Below are 19,620 nucleotides of genomic sequence, written 5' to 3' on the forward strand. Positions count from 1 at the left end.
CCTGTTTCTGGCGTTTAACTTCAGAATATGGCAGGAAGTTGGCGTTTGAACGCCAATTTGTGTCATCAAAACTCAGGCAAAGTATGGACTATTATATATTTCTGAAAAGCCCTAGATGTATACTTTCTAACGCAAATGAGAGCACGCCATTTAGGTTTCTGTAGCTCCAGAAAATTCGTTTCGAGTGCACGGAGGTCAGAATCCAACAGCATCTGCAGTCTTTCTTCAGCCTCTGAATAAGATTTTTGCTCAGGTCCCTCAATTTCAGCCAGAAAATACCTGAAATTATAGAAAAATACAAAAACTCATAGTAAAATCTAGAAATATGATTTTTATTTAAAAACTAATAAAAATATACTAAAAATTAACTAAAACATACTAAAAACTATGTAAAAATAATGCCAAAAAGCGTATAAATTATCCGCTCATCACAACACCAAACTTAAATTGTTGCTTGCCCCCAAGCAACTGAAAATCAAATAGGATAAAAAGAAGAGAATATACTATAAATTCCAAAATATCAATGAAACTTAGCTCCAATTAGATGAGCGGGACTAGTAGCTTTTTGCCTCTGAATAGTTTTGGCACCTCACTTTATCCTTTGAATTTCAGAATGATTGGCATCTATAGGAACTCAGAATTCAGATAGTGTTATTGATTCTCCTAGTTCAGTATGTTGATTCTTGAACACAGCTACTTTATGAGTCTTGGCCGTGGCCCTAAGCACTTTGTTTTCCAGTATTACCACCGGATACATAAATGCCACAGACACATAACTGGGTGAACCTTTTCAGATTGTGACTCAGCTTTGCTAGAGTCCCCAATTGGAGGTGTCCAGGGTTCTTAAGCACACTCTTTTTTTTGCTTTGGATCACGACTTTAACCGCTCAGTCTCAAGGTTTTCACTTGACACCTTCACGCCACAAGCACATGGTTAGGGACAGCTTGGTTTAGCCGCTTAGGCCAGGATTTTATTCCTTTGGGCCCTTCTATCCATTAATGCTCAAAGCCTTGGATTCTTTTTACCCTTGCCTTTTAGTTTAAAGGGTTACTGGCTTTTTGCTCTTGCCTTTTGGTTTAAAGAGCTCTTGGCTTTTTCTGCTTGCTTTTTCTTTTTCTTTCTTTTTTTCTTTTATTTTCGCCATTTTTTTTTCGCAAGCCTTGTTTTTCACTGTTTTTTCTTACTTCAAGAATCAATTTTATGATTTTTCCCATTATCGATAACATTTCTCCTTTTTCATTATTCTTTCAAGAGCCAACAATTTTAACATTCATAAACAACAAATTCAAAAATATGCACTGTTCAAGCATTCATTCAGAAAACAAAAAGTATTGTCACCACATCAAAATAATTAAACTAATTTTAAGGATGAATTCGAAATCATGTACTTCTTGTTCTTTTGTGATTAAAAACATTTTTCATTTAAGAAAGGTGATGGATTCATAGGACATTCATAGCTTTAAGGCATAAACACTAGACACTAATGATCATGTAATAAAGACACAAACATAAATAAGACATAAAGCATAGTAAATGAAAAACAAAAAAATAAAGAACAAGAAAATTAAAGAACGGGTCCACCTTAGTGATGGCGGCTAGTTCTTCCTCTTGAAGATCTTATGGAGTGCTTTAGCTCCTCTATGTCTCTTCCTTGCCTTTGTTGCTCCTCCCTCATAGCTCTTTATTCTTCTCTAATTTCATAGAGGAGGATGGAATGCTCTTGGTGCTCCACCCTTAGTTGTCCCATGTTGGAACTTAATTCTCCTAGGGAGGTGTTAATTTCCTCCCAATAGTTTTGTGGAGGAAAGTACATCTCTTGAGGCATCTCAGGGATTTCATGATGAGGAATTTCCTCATGCTCTTGTTGAGGTCCATGAGTGGGCTCTCTTGTTTGCTCCATCATTTTCTTAGTGATGGGCTTGATGGACCTTTGAGATGAATCTCTCCATCTCCCATGACTCAGAGGTGGAAGCTTTTGCTTTCCCTTTCCTCTTTCTAGAGGTTTCTCTGGCCTTAGGTGCCATAAATGGTTATGGAAAAATAAAAAGCAACGCTTTTACCACACCAAACTTAGAAGGTTTGCTCGTCCTCGAGCAAAAGAAGAAAGAAAGGAGGAGAAGAAGAAGAGATGGAGGAGATGGAATGTGTGGTAGGTTCGTCCAGGGAAGGGTGATAGTGTGTATGAGGGGTTGGGTTTGGGAGGGAAGAGTGGTGAAGAGGTGATAGGTGAAGGGTATTTGGGGAAGAGTGTTATGAAAAGGTGTGAAGAAGAGAGAGAAAAAGGTGGGGTAGGTGGGGATCCTGTGGGGTCCACAAATCCTAAGGGGTCAAGGACTTATCATCCCTGCTCCATTTAGGCGTGTAAACGCTCTTAGAGTACAACACTGGCATTTAACGCCAAACTGCTACTTGTTTCTAGCGTTAAACGCCAGCTTTTCTCCCTTTATTGGTGTTTAACGCCAAGTTGGTGCTTGTTTCTGGCGTTAAATGCCAGACTGTAGCTTGTTTCCGGTGTTTAACGCCAGCTTGATGCTTCTTTCTGGCCTTAAACACCAGTCTGATGCTTCTTACTGGCGTTTAAATGCCAGAGAGCTCTTCCTCCAAGGTGAGCTATTTTTTATTCTGTTTTTGATTTTTTAGTTGTTTTTGTGACTTCACATGATCATCAACCTACAGAAAACATAAAATAACAATGGAAAATAAATAGATATAATTAAATAACATTGGGTTGCCTCCCAATAAGCGCTTCTTTAATGTCAATAACTTGACAGTGAGCTCTCATGGAGCCTCACAGATAATCAGAGCAAGGTTGGGGCCTCTCAACACCAAACTTAGAATTTGGTTGTGGCCTCCTAACACCAAACTTAGAGTTTGAATGTAGGGGTTCTATTTGACTTTGTATTGAGAGAAGCTTTTCATGCTTCCTCTCCTTGGTTACAGAAGGAGAACCTTGAGTCTTGAATATAAGGTAGTCCTCATTCAACTGAAGGACCAACTCTCCTCTGTCAACATCAATAAGGAAGTTCAATAGAATCTCTATGGTCTCTGTATGAGCCTCAGATTCCTTTGGGCAGCGTTTGGTTTCAAAGACACAGACACAGAGACATGGACATGCTAGAACATGTCCTATGTTTGTTTGTTGAGACACACATCTTTAATGAACACGTTAGTACACAAGTATACACAAAATATATGTATTCAATATACTTCCAAAATATTGAGACACAGAGACACAATCAATTCGACACAATTTTTTACTCTTTTATCCCTTGTTAATTTCTTAACCCTAATTCTTTTTTCTGTCTCTCCTTCTCCATCCACCGTGACTGTTCTCCTTCTTTCTTCCTCCTTCCTCCCTCCCTCCTCCCTCTTTCTGCCGTCGCATCCCGTCGTCCAGATTCACTATCAGCACTGCATCTCCTCGTCCAGATTCACCCCACCGCGTCTCCCCCTTCGTCTAGATCCGCGTGCCGCCGCCGCTGCGTCTTCCACATCATCCAGATCCGAGCGCTGCTGCTGTGTCTCCTCCTTCGTCCAGATCCGTGCGCTGCTATTCGTCTACTCTTTCGTCCAGATCCGCCGCCATTGCTACGTCTCCTTCGTTCAGATTTGTGGCTGTCACCTCTCCTCCCTCTTCGTGATGCCCATGGCCGCTTCTCCCTCTTCCTCTTCGAGTTTGCCATTGTCGCCTGTTCCTCTACTTTAGGTCTTCTCTTTTCACAGTTTGATCTTCAATTACCTTCTCCTTCTTTTTTGTTTTTTTGTTGAAAAATAAAAATTCTTATTGATTCTTGTAAAATTTTTGCTAATTGATTTATGGTAAATCGTGTGTGATGATGAATCTGTAGTGGTAGAGATGGTGGATGATAGTGGTAGCAATGGTGGCTGATTTTTTTTTATAAGGATAATATGGATTTTTTCTAATTTTATTGGGTCTTGTTCAATGTTTACCAAACACAGTACATAGACACTAATAATTTGTGTCCATGTCTTTAATGTCTATGTCTCTGTGTCTTTGTCTCAAGAGATACATAAACCAAACGCTGTCTTGGTTCCTCAAGGAGAAACTCCTTTCTGTCCAGAGGATGTCCCATAAGGCTTTTCTCACTGAGACTCACGTCCTCCTTACTCTCTCCAGGTTCGGCCATGTTGTTCATGGTTATGACCTTGCACTCTCTCTTGGAATTTTCTTCTGTATTGCTTGGGAGAGTACTGGGAGGAGTTTCAGTAATCTTCTTACTCAGCTGACCCACTTGTGCCTCCAAATTTCTAATGGAGGACCTTGTTTCATTCATGAAACTTAGTGTGGTCTTAGATAGATCAGAGACTATGGTTGCCAGGCCAGATTGGCTCTGTTCAGAATTCTCTGTCTGTTGCTGAGAAGATGATGGAAAAGGCTTGCCATTGCTAAACCTATTTCTTCCACCATTATTATTGAAGCCTTGTTGAGGCTTCTGTTGATCCTTCCATGAGAAATTTGGATGATTTCTTCATGAAGGATTATAGGTGTTTCCATAGGGTTCTCCCATGTAATTCACCTCTGCCATTGCAGAGTTCTCAGGATCATAAGCTTCTTCTTCAGAAGATGCTTCTTTAGTACTGTTGGATGCAGCTTGCAATCCATTTAGACTCTGAGAAATCATTTGACTTGCTGAGTCAATATTTTGTTCTGAGCCAATATGGCATTCAGAGTATCAATTTCAAGAACTCCCTTCTTCTGAAGCGTCCCATTGTTCACAGGATTCCTCTCAGAGGTGTACATGAACTGGTTATTTGCAACCATTTCAATGAGTTCCTGAGCTTCTGCAGGGGTTTTCAGATGAAGAGATCCTCCTGCAGAATGGTCCAATGACATTTTTGATAACTCAGACAGCCCATCATAGAATATACATATGATGCTCCATTCTGGAAGCATGTCAGTAGGACACCTTTTGATCAATTGCTTATATCTTTTCCAAGCTTCATAGAGGGACTCACCTTCCTTCTGTCTGAAGGTTTGGATTTCCACTCTAAGCTTGCTCATCTTTTGAGGTGAAAAGAATTTGGCCAGGAAAGCACTGACCAGCTTTTCCCACGAGTTCAGGCTTTCCTTAGGTTGTGAATCCAACCATGTTCTAGCTCTGTCTCTTATAGCAAAAGGGGAAAGCATAAGCCTGTAGACCTCGGGATCAACTCCATTGGTCTTGATAGTGTCACAGATTTGTAAGAATTCAGCTAAGAACTGATGAGGATCTTCCAATGGAAGTCCATAAAACTTGCAATTCTGTTGTATTAGAGAAACTAATTGAGGTTTAAGCTCAAAGTTGTTTACTTCAATGGCAGGAATTGAGATGCTTCTTCCATAGAAGTTAGAAGAGGGTGCAATAAAGTCACCAAGCAACTTCCTTGCATCTCCACCATTGTTATTGGGTTCGGCCATGTCTCCTTTTTCGAAAATTTCTGTCAGGTCCTCTCCAAGGGGTTGTGCTTTAGCTTCTCTTAGTTTCCTCTTAAGAGTCCTTTCAGGTTTAGGATCAGCTTCAATAAGAATGTCTTTATCTATGTTCCTGCTCATATGAAAAAGAAGAGAACAAAAAAGAAGAGGAATCCTCTATGTCACAGTATAGAGATTCCTTTATATGAGTAGAAGACTAGAAGAATATAAGAAGGAGAAGAGAAAAATTCGAACACAGAGAAGAAGAGGGGGTTCAAATTTTGAGTGGAAGAGGAGAGGTGTTAGTAAATAAATAAATAATTAGAAAGAGACGAGAGATAGAAGAATTCAAAATTTAAATTAAAATAAAAGGAAAAATATTTTTGTTTTTATTTTAATTATTAGTTAGAATTCGAAAACTAAAAAGAGAAATTAAATTAAAATTAAAATTTAAAAAAATTAGTTAATTAAAAGGAATTTTGAAAAAGTGGGGAGGAGTTTTCGAAAATTAGAGAGAGAAAATTAGTTAGGTGGTTTTGAAAAAGATATGATTGAAATAGAAAACTTTTAAAATCAAACAAAAAGTTAAGTAGTTAATTGAAAAAGATTTGAAAATCAAATTTGAAAAGATAAGAAGTTAGAAAAGATTTTGAAATTAAGTTTTGAAAAAGATATTATTGGAATTTATTTTGAAAAATATTTGAAAAAGAAATTTAAAAAGATTTGATTTTAAAATTAAAGTTGATTACTTGACTAATAAGAAACTAAAAGATATGATTTTAAAATTTAAAGATTGAAACTTTTCTTAATAGGTAAGTAACAACTTGAAATTTTTGAATCAATCACATTAATTGTTAGTAATGATTTTGAAAATCAAATTTTAAAATTTCCAAAAATATTAAGAAGGAAATTGAAAAAGATTTGATTTTTGAAAAAGTTTTGAAAAGATAGGATTTTTAAATTAAAAATTTGACTTGACTCATAAGAAACAACTAGATTTTTAAAACTTTTGACTAAATCAATCCAAATTTTCGAAATTTATGAGAAGAATAAGGGAAAGATATTTTTTTTATTTTTGAATTTTTAATGAGGAGAGAGAAAAAAAAGATATCATTTTGATGTTTTTCTCTTTTTCTTATTAAACAACAAAAATGAAACAAAACATAAAAATTTAAGATCAAAATGAGTAATGCATGCAAGAACACTTTGAATGTCAAGATAAACACCAAGAACACTTTGAAGATCAAGATGAACATCAAGACTTATTTTTAAAAATTTTTAAGAAAAGAAAAACATGTAAGACACCAAACTTAAGAATTTTTAAACTTTAGACACTAATAATTCAAAAATGCATATGAAAAACTAGAAAAGACACAAAACATAAAAATGCAAAGATCAAACAAAGAAGATCATCAAGAACAACTTGAAGATCATGAAGAACAAAACTCAATGCATGAAATTTTCAAAAATTTTTAGGAAATTAAAAAGATGCAATTGACACCAAACTTAAAATTTGACACTAGATTCAAACAAGAAACACAATTATTTTTGGTTTTATAATTTTGTAAAATTTTTTGGATTTTTTTCAAAAATTATTTTGAAAAAGAAAAATAAGGATTTCAAAAATTTTAACAAGAATTCCAGGAATCATGCAATGTTAGTCTAAAGCTCCAGTCCAGGAATTAGACATGGCTTACTAGCCAACCAAGCTTTCAGTGAAAGCTTCGGTCCAAAACACTAGACATGGCCAATGGCCAGCCAAGCTTTAGCAGAACATTGCATACAACAGCTAAATTGCTGAGAAAGACAAAGAAGCTCTTCTAAGGATAAGTGAAACCTCGGTCCAAAAGATTAAACATGGCTTAACAACCAGCCAGGATTCAACATATCTCATGAAACTCTAGAATTCATTCTTAAAAATTCTGAAGTCATAGAATAATTTATTTTTTTTTTGAAAATTTTTTCGAAAATAAAAATAATAAAAACAAAAAGCTTAAAATTAAAATAAAATTACCTAATCTGTGCAACAAGATGAACCGTCAGTTGTCCAAACTCGAACAATCCCCGGCAACGGCGCCAAAAACTTGGTGCATGAAATTGTGATCTCAACGGCGCCAAAAACTTAGTACGCACGTTCATAATCTCAATTCTTCTTCACAACTTCGCACAGCTAACCAGCAAGTGCACTGGGTCGTCCAAGTAATAAACCTTACGTGACTAAGGGTCGATCCCACGAAGATTGTCGGCTTGAAGCAAGCTATGGTCATCTTGCAAATCTCAGTCAGGCAGATTCAAATGGTTATAAGGTTTTGATAATTAAAATATAAATAAAATATAAAATAAGATAGAAATACTTATGTAATTCATTGGTGAGAATTTCAGATAAGCGTATGGAGATGCTTTGCTTCTTCTGATTCTCTACTTTCCTACTGTCTTCATTCAATCATTCATACTCCTTTCCATGGCAAGCTGTATGTTGGGGATCATCGTTGTCAATGGCTACCGTCCGTCCTCTCAGTGAAAATGGTCCAAGTGCGCTGTCACCGCACGGCTAATCAGCTGTCGGTTCTCGATCATGTTGGAATAGGATCCATTAATCCTTTTGCGTCTGTCACTACGCCCAACACTCGCGAGTTTGAAGCTCGTCACAGTCATCCCTTCGCAGATCCTACTCGAAATACCATAGACAAGGTTTAGACTTTCCGGATCTCAGGAATGGCCGCCAATAATTCTAGCTTATACCACGAAGACTCTGATCTTTCAGAATGGAGGCTAAGAGATACACGCTCAAGCTATTGCAGATAGAATGGAAGTGGTTGTCAGGCACGCGTTCATAGGTGAGAATGATGATGAGTGTCACGGATCATCAAATTCATCAGGTCGAAGTGCGAGTGAGTATCTTGGAATAAGAATAAGCTTGAATTGGATAGAAAAACAATAGTACTTCGCATTAATTCATGAGGAACAGCAGAGCTCCACACCTTAATCTATGGGGTGTAGAAACTCCATCGTTGAAAATACATAAGTGATAATGGTCCAGGCATGGCCGAATGGCCAGCCCCCTAAACGTGATCAAGAGATCAAAAGTGATACAAAGATAGTCTCAAAAATGATCAAAAGATGTGAAATAAATCACTAAAAGTAGTTTTTATACTAAACTAGTAGCTAGGGTTATAGAAATAAGTAAATGATGCAGGAATCCACTTACGGGCCCACTTGGTTTGTGCTTGGGTTGAGCATTGAAGCATTGCACGTGTAGAGGCTTTTCTTGGAGTTAAACGCCAGGTTGTAGCCTGTTTCTGGCATTTAATTCTAGTTTGTAACTTGTTTTTGGCGTTTAACTTCAAAATAGGGCAGGAAGTTGGCGTTTGAACGCCAGTTTACGTCATCAAAACTCGGGCAAAGTATGGACTATTATATATTTCTGGAAAGTCCTAGATGTCTACTTTTCAACGCAATTAAGAGCGCGCCATTTGGGTTTCTGTAGCTCCAAAAAATTTATTTCGAGTGTAGGGAGGTCAGAATCCAACAGCATCTGCAGTCCTTCTTCAGCCTCTGAATAAGATTTTTGCTCAGGTCCCTCAATTTCAGCCAGAAAATACCTGAAATCACAGAAAAACACACAAATTCATAGTAAAGTCCAGAAATGTGATTTTTATTTAAAAACTAATAAAAATATACTAAAAATTAACTAAAACACACTAAAAACTATATAAAAACAATGCCAAAAAGCGTATAAATTATCCACTCATCACTAATCCTAATTAATGTAAAATATATTTTCTAAAACTAAATAATATATTTTCCTATTTATAAATAAAATAAAGTTTTAATCAAAATTAATAAAAGATCTTCGTTGCCATCATCAGAATAGATGCGGGAACCACTCCTTTCTCTTGAGCTGGCGCCTAACTTGGAGAATCCCAAGTTAGGCGCCGCATTGGCCGAATGGAATTGAATCTTCTTCTTTTAGGTGGCGCCTAACTTGGAAAACATTTTTTCTATTGCTCCCTCTCCCTTTTCTAACATGGTATCAAAAGCTTAGGTTATATTTTTTCCAGCAACAATTGGTTCATTGTCCTTTTGTTTTCTTTTCCGGCAGTCTTCTTTGTCCTTGATTTTCATTTTCTTTTCGACGCTTTGGTGTCACCACTCACACCATCGTCTTCGTCTCGTCATCACGAGTTCAACGAGTCCCAAAACGTCGCCGGAAGCTTCCACACGCACCGCCACGCGCCGCCGGAAGTCGCTGCCGTCACCAGCTCCTTCTCCTCTCCAGGTTCATTTCAGACCGTCGGATTGCGCACTTGATCAATGGTTCAAAGGCTCCCACGTGTTACGTCTCTGCTTGTCTGCCAAACTCGCACTTGGACCTGACTCGGCCCGACAGACTCACGCCTAGACCCGACCCACTCCGCCAGACTCGCGCCTAACCTGACCTGATTCGTTGGTTGATTCGTCTGTCCAGTCAGCGCTGACGTGGTAGACAGTGGGACCCTCCCTAAGGTTTTTTGGTGATCTCTTTTCGATTCTGCCCTTTGATTTCTCATTTTCTGCTCCGAAATTACAGTTTTCTCTAATCTCTTTGATCTATGTGTTTACTATTATGGAAACATTAGATGTTTTTGCTGCCACAGACAGAAAGAGTAAATTCTATTGAAACTGTAACTGCTTCGGGTACCTCTTCTCCAACTGTCCTTCTGTTGAATGTCACACATGCCACCAAAAAGGTCACATTAGCTACCATTGTTCACAGTTGTTCCGCCATTATTGCAAGCTCTCGGGACATTGATTACTACATGTCCTACTCGCCAACCACGTCCTGCTCATCATCCTTCTCATCCCAAGAATGGGTTTGCTTCTGCTGTTGCTACTGAATCTCCCACCTCTACTCCTCTCAATCCGCCTCCTGTATCTCTATCCGATATTGCATCTCTTCTTAAGCATCTTCTTTCCCTTGCTGGTAATACTCATGCTGCTTTTTCGACTCCTCCAAGTAATTCTAAATGGTATTTTGATTCTGGTTGCTTTAACCACATGTCTCCTTTACGTCATCTTTATTTGTCTTTGGCTAACACTACAAATGTACCTTCTATCAATACCGCTAATGGTTTCCTCTTGCACGCGACACACAATGTTTCTATTTCCCAGCCAACTCTTAATCTTCCTCATACTTATTATATTCCCAAGTTAAACTTTAATCTTATTTCTGTTGGTCAACTTGTTGATCTCAGTTTTAATGTCACTTTTTCCATTTCTGGTTTTCATGTATAGGATCGTCGGACGGGACAGATCATCGGGACTGGACATAAGGTCGGAAGGTTGTTTGAACTCGAGAATCTTCATATCCCTCCTATGCCAAATCTCTATGCTGCTTCTTCTCCTTCTACTCTCCACTTATGGCATCAACGTCTTGCCCATACCTCCTTGGGAAAGATGCGTCCTCTTGTGTCTCAGGGTATTTTGGGTCAGGTTAATCATGAGTCTTTTGATTGCATTTCTTGTCAAATAGCTAAACAACCTGCTTTATCTTTTCACAATAATTCCTCTCTTGCTTGCTCTCCTTTTGATCTTATCCACTCTGATGTTTGGGGTCCCGCTCCCACCGCTTCTATGGGAGGAGCTCGATACTTTGTCATTTTTATTGATGATTATTCACGCTTTACTTGGGTTTATTTGATGACCAATCGCCATGAGTTACCTCAGATTTATATTAACTTTGCCACTATGATTAAAACTCATTTTTCCAAGGACATTAAGGTTTTTCGCCGCGATAATGCTATGGAATACCGTGATTCCAAACTCTTAACCTTTCTTGCAGAACAGGGTACCTTGTCTGAGTTTTCTTGCCATGGTACATCTCAACAAAATGGCCGTGCTGAACGCAAACACCGTCACATTCTTGACTCTGTTCGTGCAATGCTTCTTTCTTCTTCATGTCCTGAGCGTACTTAAGGTGAAGTTGTTCTTATTGCTGTTCATGTTATCAATAGACTCCCTTCTTCTATTCTTGGTAATGTTACTCCCTTTGAGCGTCTTTATCATACCTCCCTAGATTACAATTCTCTTCGAGTTTTCGGTTGTGTCTGTTTTGTTCTTCTTCAGCCTCATGAACATAGTAAACTTGAACCTCGGGCTCGTATATGTTGTTTCCTTGGTTATGGCACTGAACACAAGGGTTATCATTGTTGGGATCCTCTCTTTAACTGTATTTGTATATCTCGTCATGTTGTCTTCTGGGAGCATCACATGTTTTCTCGGTTCTCCTCCTTTGAGTCCATTCCTCCTACTCAGTCACATTTTTTCACTAACCCCAATGTTGATCTTTTTTCTAGTGATGATTCTACAGGTTCTATCTCGAGTCGCCCTCTGGCGCACAAAATTGTGATGTCCAGGCTCAAACAATCCCTGGCAACGTGAGCAACTTGGTACGCGCAATCGTAATTACACTTTGATTATGTAAAATTCATGGCTCTTTCTTTCCCTGGCAATGGCGCCAAGAACATGGTGCCAATACCATGGTTCACAACTTCGATACAACTAACCAGCAAGTGCACTGGGTCGTCCAAGTAATACCTTACGTGAGTAAGGGTCGAATCCCACGGAGATTGTTGGTATGAAGCAAGCTATGGTCACCTTGCAAATCTCAGTCAGGCGGATATCAAACAGTAATTGGTTTTCGAAAATAAATAATAGAATAGGGATAGAGATACTTATGTAATTCATTGGTGAGAATTTCAGATAAGCGTATAGAGATGCGTTTGTTCCTCTGAATCTCTGCTTTCCTGCTATCTTCATCCAATCAGTCTTACTCCTTTCCATGGCTGGCTTTATGCAAGGGCATCACCGTTGTCAGTGGCTACATCCCCTCCTCTCAGTGAAAAATATGCTCACATGCTCTGTCACAGCACGGCTAATCATCTGTCGGTTCTCGATCATGCTGGAATAGGATTCACCCTCCTTTTGCGTCTGTCACTAACGCCCAGCACTCGCGAGTTTGAAGCTCGTCACAGTCATTCATTCATTGAATCCTACTCGGAATACCACACACAAGGTTTAGACTTTCCGGATTCTCTTGAATGCCGCCATCATTCTAGCTTACGCCACGAAGATTCTGATTAAGAGATCTAAGAGATATTCATTCTAGCTTATTTCATGTAGAACGGAAGTGTTTGTCAGACACGTGTTCATAGGGGAGAATGGTGATGAGCGTCATACATAATCATCACGTTCATCACGTTCTTGGGTGCGAATGGATATCTTAGAAGCGAAATAAGATGAATTGAATAGAAAACAGTAGTACTTTGCATTAATCTTTGAGAAACAGCAGAGCTCCACACCTTAATCTATGGAGTGTAGAAACTCTACCGTTGAAAATACATAAGTGAAAGGTCCAGGCATGGTCGAGATGGCCAGCTCCCAAAACGTGATCACAGGATCAGAATACAATCCAGGATGTCAAAAAGACTAGTAAAAGGTTCTATTTATAATAAACTAGCTACTAGGGTTTACATGAGTAAGTAATTGATGCATAAATCCACTTCCGGGGCCCACTTGGTGTGTGTTTGGGCTGAGCTTGAGTGTTGCACGTGTAGAGGTCCTTCTTGGAGTTGAACGCCAGTATTTGTGCCAGTTTGGGCGTTCAACTCTGGTTTTGGCTCCTTTTCTGGCGCTGGACGCCAGATTTGGGTAGAAAGCTGGCGTTGAACGCCAGTTTACATCGTCTATTCTTGGCCAAAGTATGGACTATTATATATTGCTGGAAAGCTCTGGATGTCTACTTTCCAACGCAATTAGAAGCGCGCCATTTCGAGCTTTGTAGCTCCAGAAAATCCATTTTGAGTGCAGGGAGGTCAGAATCCAACAGCATCAGCAGCCCTTCTTCAACCTCTGAATCTGATTTTTGCTCAAGTCCCTCAATTTCAGCCAGAAAATACCTGAAATCACAGAAAAACACACAAACTCATAGTAAAGTCCAGAAATGTGAATTTAACTTAAAAACTAATGAAAACATCCCTAAAAGTAACTAGATCCTACTAAAAATATACTAAAAACAATGGCAAAAAGCGTATAAATTATCCGCTCATCACAACACCAAACTTAAATTGTTGCTTGTCCCCAAGCAAATGAAAATCAAATAGGATAAAAAGAAGAGAATATACTATAAATTTCAAACTATCAATGAGACATAGCTTCAATCAAATGAGCGGGACTTATAGCTTTTTGCCTCTTGAATAGTTTTGGCATCTCACTTTATCCATTGAGGTTCAGAATGATTGGCATCTATAGGAACTCAGAGTTCAGATAGTGTTATTGATTCTCCTAGTTCAGTATGATGATTCTTGAACACAGCTTCTTTATGAGTCTTGGCTGTGGCCCTAAGCACTTTGTTTTCCAGTATTACCACCGGATACATAAGTGCCACAGACACATAATTGGGTGAACCTTTTCAGATTGTGACTCAGCTTTGCTAAAGTCCCCAATTAGAGGTGTCCAGGGTTCTTAAGCACACTCTTTTTTTGCTTTGGACCTTGACTTTAACCGCTCAGTCTCAAGTTTTCACTTGACACCTACACGCCACAAGCACATGGTTAGGGACAGCTTGGTTTAGCCGCTTAGACCAGGATTTTATTCCTTTAGGCCCTCCTATCCACTGATGCTCAAAGCCTTGGGATCCTTTTTATTTGCCCTTGCCTTTTGGTTTTAAGGGTTATTGGCTTTTTGCTCTTGCCTCTTGGTTTTAAGAGCTTTTGGCCTTTTCTGCTTGCTTTTTCTTTTTTCTTTCTATTTTTTTCGCCTATTATATATTTTTTTTCTGCAAGCTTTGTTCTTTGCTGCTTTTTCTTGCTTCAAGAATCATTTTTATGATTTTTTAGATTATCAAATAACATGTCTCCTAGTCATCATTCTTTCAAGAGCCAACATATTTAACATTCTTAAACAACAACTTCAAAAGACATATGCACTGTTCAAGCATACATTCAGAAAACAAGAAGCATTGTCACCACATCAATATAATTAAACTAAGTTCAAGGATAAATTCAAAACTCATGTACTTCTTGTTCTTTTGAATTAAAACATTTTTCATTTAAGAGAGGTGATGGATTCATAGGACATTCATAACTTTAAGACAAAGTTACTAACTACTAATGATCATGTAATGAAGACACAAACATAGATAAGCACATAACATAGAAAACGAAAAACAGAAGGAATAAGAACAAGGAATGAATCCACCTTAGTGATGGTGGCGTTTCCTTCTTGAGGAACCAATGATGTCCGTGAGCTCTTCTATGTCTCTTCCTTGTCTTTGTTGCTCCTCCCTCATTGCTTTTTGATCTTCTCTTATTTCATGAAGCATGATGGAGTGCTCTTGATGTTCCACCCTTAGTTGTCCCATATTGGAACTCAATTCTCCTAGGGAGGTGTTGATTTGCTCCCAATAGTTTTGTGGAGGAAAGTGCATTTGAGGCATCTCCGGGATCTCATGGTGATGAGCTTCTTGCGCCTCTTGAGCTCCATGATTGGGCTCTCTTGCTTGCTCCATATTTTTCTTAGTGATGGGCTTGTCCTCTTTAATGAGGATATCTCCCTCTATGTCAATCCCAGCCGAATTGCATAGGTGGCAGATGAGGTGAGGAAAGGCTAACTTTGCCATAGTGGAGGACTTGTCAGCCACCTTGTAGAGTTCTTGAGGTATAATCTCATGAACTTCCACCTCTTCTCCAATCATGATGCTATGGATCATGATGGCCCGGTCTATAGTAACTTCAGACCGGTTGCTAGTGGGAATGATTGAGCATTGAATGAGCTCCAACCATCCTCTAGCTATAGGCTTGAGGTCCAATCTTCTTAGTTGAACCGGCTTGCCTTTGGAGTCAATCTTCCATTGAGCTCCTTCTACACATATGTCCATAAGGACTTGGTCCAACCTTTGATTAAAGTTGACCCTTCTAGTGTATGGGCGTTCATCTCCTTGCATCATGGGCAAGTTAAACGCCAACCTCACATTCTCCGGACTAAAATCTAAGTATTTCCTCCGAACCATTGTAACATAGTTCTTTGGATCCGGGTTCTTACTTTGATCATGGTTCTTGGTGATCCATGCATTAGCATAGAACTCTTGAACCATTAGGATGCTGACTTGTTGGATGGGATTTGTTAGAACTTCCCAACCTCTTCTTTGAATTTCATGTCGGATCTCCGGATACTCATTTCTTTTGAGTTTGAAAGGGACATCGGGGATCACCTTCTTCTTGGCCACAACATCATAGAGGTGGTCTTGATGGGCTTTGGAGATGAACCTTTCCATCTCCCATGACTCGGATGTGGAAGCTTTTGTCTTCCCTTTCCCCTTTCTAGAGGATTCTCCGGTCTTAGGTACCATCAATGGTAATGGAAAAACAAAAAGCTTATGCTTTTACCACACCAAACTTAGAATTTTGCTCGCCCTCGAGCAATAAAAGAAAGAATAGATGAAGAAGAAGAAGAAATAGAGGAGAGGGAGAGTGGGGAGTGTTTCGGCCAAGAAGGGTGTAGAGGGGTGTGTTGTGTGAATTTGATGAAGAATGGAGGGCTTTATATAGGGAAGGGAGGGGGGGATTAAGGTTCGGCCATATGGGTGGGAGATTGGTTTTGAATTTTGAAGGTAGGTGGCGTTTATGAGGTAGGTTTATGGGGAAGAGTGGATGGATGTGAGTGGTGAAGAGGTGATGGGGAAGAGTGTTTATGGGGTTGTGTGAAAGAGAGTGGTGAGAAGAAGTGAGTGGAGGTAGGTGGGGATCCTGTGGGGTCCACAGATCCTGAGTGGATGCTGTGGGGTCCACAGATCCTGAGTGGATCCTGTGGGGTCCACAGATCCTGAGGTGTTCAAGGATTTACATCCCTGCACCCATTAGGCATGTAAAAATGCCTTTGCACACAACTCTGGGCGTTTAGCGCCAGGTTGGTGGCCATTTTGGGCGTTCAACGCCCATTTGTGTGCCATTTCTGGCGTTGAATGCCAGAACCATGCCTGTTCTGGCGTTCAGCGCCCAGAAGCTGCCCATTTTGGGCGTTCAGCGCCAGAACCATGCTCTGTTCTGGCGCTGAACGCCAGACAGATGCTCCTCCAGGGTGTGATTTTTCTTCTGCTGTTTTTTTTATTCCGTTTTTAATTTTTATATTTATTTTGTGACTCCACATGATCATGAACCTACAAAGACATATAACTAAAAAATATAGTTAGATAAATTAAAATTGGGTTGCCTCCCAATAAGCGCTTATTTAATGTCAATAGCTTGACAGTGGGCTCTCATGGAGCCTCACAGATGTGCAGAGCTTTGTTGAGACTCTCCAACACCAAACTTAGAGTTTGGATATGGGAGTTCAACACCAAACTTAGAGTTTGGTTGTGGCCTCCCAACACCAGACTTAGAGTTTGACTGTGGGGGCTTGGGTTGACTCTGCTTTGAGAGAAGCTTTTCATGCTTCCTCTCCATGGTTGCAGAGGGAGATCCTTGAGTTTTAAACACAAGGGAGTCCTCATTCCATTGAAGGACTATTTCACCTCTGTCAACATCAATCACAGCTCTTGCTGTGGCCAGGAAAGGTCTTCCTAGGATGATGGATTCATCCTCTTCCTTTCCAGTATCTAGGACTATGAAATCAGCAGGGATGTAAAGGCCTTCAACCTTTACTAATACGTCCTCTACTTGTCCATATGCCTGTTTTCTTGAATTATCTGCCATCTCTAATGAGATTCTAGCAGCTTGCACCCCATAGATTCTCAGTTTCTCTATTACAGAGAGGGGCATGAGGTTTATTCCTGAACCAAGGTCACACAGAGCCTTAAAGATCATGGTGCCTATGGTACAGGGTATTATGAACTTTCCAGGATCCTGTCTCTTCTGAGGCAATGTCAGTTGATCCAGATCACTTAGTTCATTGATGAACAAGGGAGGTTCAACTTCCCAAGTATCAATGCCAAATAATTTGGCATTCAGCTTCATGATTGCACCAAGAAACTTGGCAGTTTGCTCTTCAGTAACATCCTCATTCTCTTCAGAAGAGGAATACTCATCAGAGCTCATGAAGGGCATAAGGAGGTTCAATGGAATCTCTATGGTCTCTAGATGAGCCTCAGAGTCCTTTTGTTTCTCAGAGGGAAGCTCCTTATTGATCACTGGACGTCCCAGGAGGTCTTCCTCCTTGGGATTTGCGTTCTCCACTCCCTCATTGGGTTCAGCCATTTTGCTTATGTCAATGGCCTTGCACTCTCCTTTTGGATTCTCTTCTGTATTGCTTGGGAGAGTACTAAGAGGGATTTCAGTGATCCTTTTACTCAGCTGGCCCCCTCGTGCTTCCAGATTTCTAATGGAAGACCTTGTTTCATTCATGAAACTTACAGTGGCCTTAGATAAATCAGAGACTAAGTTTGCTAAATTAGAAGTATTTTGTTCAGAGTTCTCTGTCTGTTGCTGAGTGGATGATGGAAAAGGTTTATTATTGTTAAACCTGTTTCTTCCACCATTATTAAAGCCTTGTTGAGGCTTTTGATCCTTCCATGAGAAATTTGGATGATTTCTCCATGATGAGTTATAGGTGTTTCCATAAGGTTCACCTAATTAATTCACCTCTGCTATTGCAGGGTTCTCAGGATCATAAGCTTCTTCTTCATAAGAAGCCTCTTGAGTACTGTTGGATGCAGCTTGCATTCCATTAAGACTCTGAGAGATCATATTGACTTGCTGAGTCAATATTTTATTCTGAGCCAATATGGCATTCAGAGTATCAACTTCAAGAACTCCCTTCTTCATAGGCGTCCCATTGCTCACAGGATTCCCTTCAGAAGTGTACATGAACTGGTTATTAGCAACCATGTCAATGAGTTCTTGAGCTTCTGCAGACGTTTTCTTTAGGTGAATGGATCCACCTGCAGAAGTGTCCAGTGACATCTTTGATAGCTCAGATAAACCATCATAGAATATATCCAGGATGGTCCATTCTGAAAGCATGTCAGAATGACACTTTTTGGTCAGCTGTTTGTATCTTTCCCAAGCTTCATAGAGGGATTCACCATCTTTCTGTCTGAAGGTTTGAACATCAGCTCTAAGCTTGCTCAGCTTTTGAGGAGGAAAGTACTTGGCTAAGAAAGTCGTGACCAGCTTATCCCAAGAGTTCAAGCTGTCTTTGGGTTGAGAATCCAACCATAATCTAGCTCTGTCTCTTACAGCAAAAGGGAAAAGCATGAGCCTGTAGACTTCAGGATCTACTCCATTAGTCTTAACAGTATCACATATCTGCAAGAATTCAGTTAAGAACTGAAAAGGATCTTCAGATGGAAGTCCATGAAACTTGCAGTTCTGCTGCATCAGAGAAACTAATTGAGGTTTCAGCTCAAAGTTGTTTGCTCCAATGGCAGGAATGGAGATGCTTCTTCCATGTAAATTGGAATTAGGTGCAGTAAAGTCACCAAGCATCCTCCTTGCATTATTATTATTTTCGGCTGCCATCTCCTCTTCCTGTTCGAAAATTTTCTGAAAGGTTATTTCTGGATTGTTGTAATTTAACTTCTCTTAATTTTCTCTTCAGAGTCCTTTCAGTTTCTGGATCTGCTTCAACAAGAATATTCTTGTCCTTGCTCCTGCTCATATGACAAAGAAGAGGGCACAGAAAAAAAAATAATAATAATAATATGGATCCTTTATACCACAGTATAGGGATCCCTTTGTGAGTGGAAGAAAAGAGGGAGACAAAGAGTATGATGTAAAGAAAGAAACACAACTATGAGGATGGCAGAGATGTGAGATGAGATTTTAGTGAATGAATAAATAAATAGAAGGAGATGAGAGAGAGAGAATTTTCGAAAATAATTTTTGAAAAAGAGTTAGTGATTTTCGAAAATAGTTTTTGAAAAAGGTTAGTATTTTTTTCGAAAAAATTTTAAAATCAAAAATAAAAAATAATTAGTTAATAAAAAAGAAATTTTTGAAAAAGAGGGAAGATATTTTCGAAAATTAGAGAGAGAGAGAGTTAGTTAGGTAGTTTTGAAAAAGTTAAGAAACAAACAAAAAGTTAGTCAGTTAGTTGAAACAAATTTTGAAAAGATAAGAAGTTAGGAGGTTAGAAAAGATATTTTGAAACCAACTTTTTTTTTGAAAAAGGTAAGATAAGAAGATATTTTAGAAATTAGTTTTGAAAAAGATTTGATTTTTAAAATCTCAAT

The 19,620-nt window shown here is 39.2% G+C and overlaps 2 non-coding genes across 2 annotated transcripts; both read left to right on the forward strand.

Moving 5' to 3' along the window:
• The first annotated feature begins 4,910 nt into the window (after window positions 1–4,910).
• On the forward strand, window positions 4,911–5,018 carry LOC112739619 (small nucleolar RNA R71). The gene has a single exon (XR_003170551.1). It is a non-coding gene; the product is annotated as a small nucleolar RNA R71 (small nucleolar RNA).
• Window positions 5,019–18,407: 13,389 nt separating this feature from the next.
• LOC112739467 (small nucleolar RNA R71) lies at window positions 18,408–18,511 on the forward strand. The gene has a single exon (XR_003170403.1). It is a non-coding gene; the product is annotated as a small nucleolar RNA R71 (small nucleolar RNA).
• Window positions 18,512–19,620: the final 1,109 nt, after the last annotated feature.

The sequence above is a fragment of the Arachis hypogaea genome, chromosome 13 (genome assembly GCF_003086295.3).
Source record: "Arachis hypogaea cultivar Tifrunner chromosome 13, arahy.Tifrunner.gnm2.J5K5, whole genome shotgun sequence".
Taxonomy (NCBI): domain Eukaryota; kingdom Viridiplantae; phylum Streptophyta; class Magnoliopsida; order Fabales; family Fabaceae; genus Arachis; species Arachis hypogaea.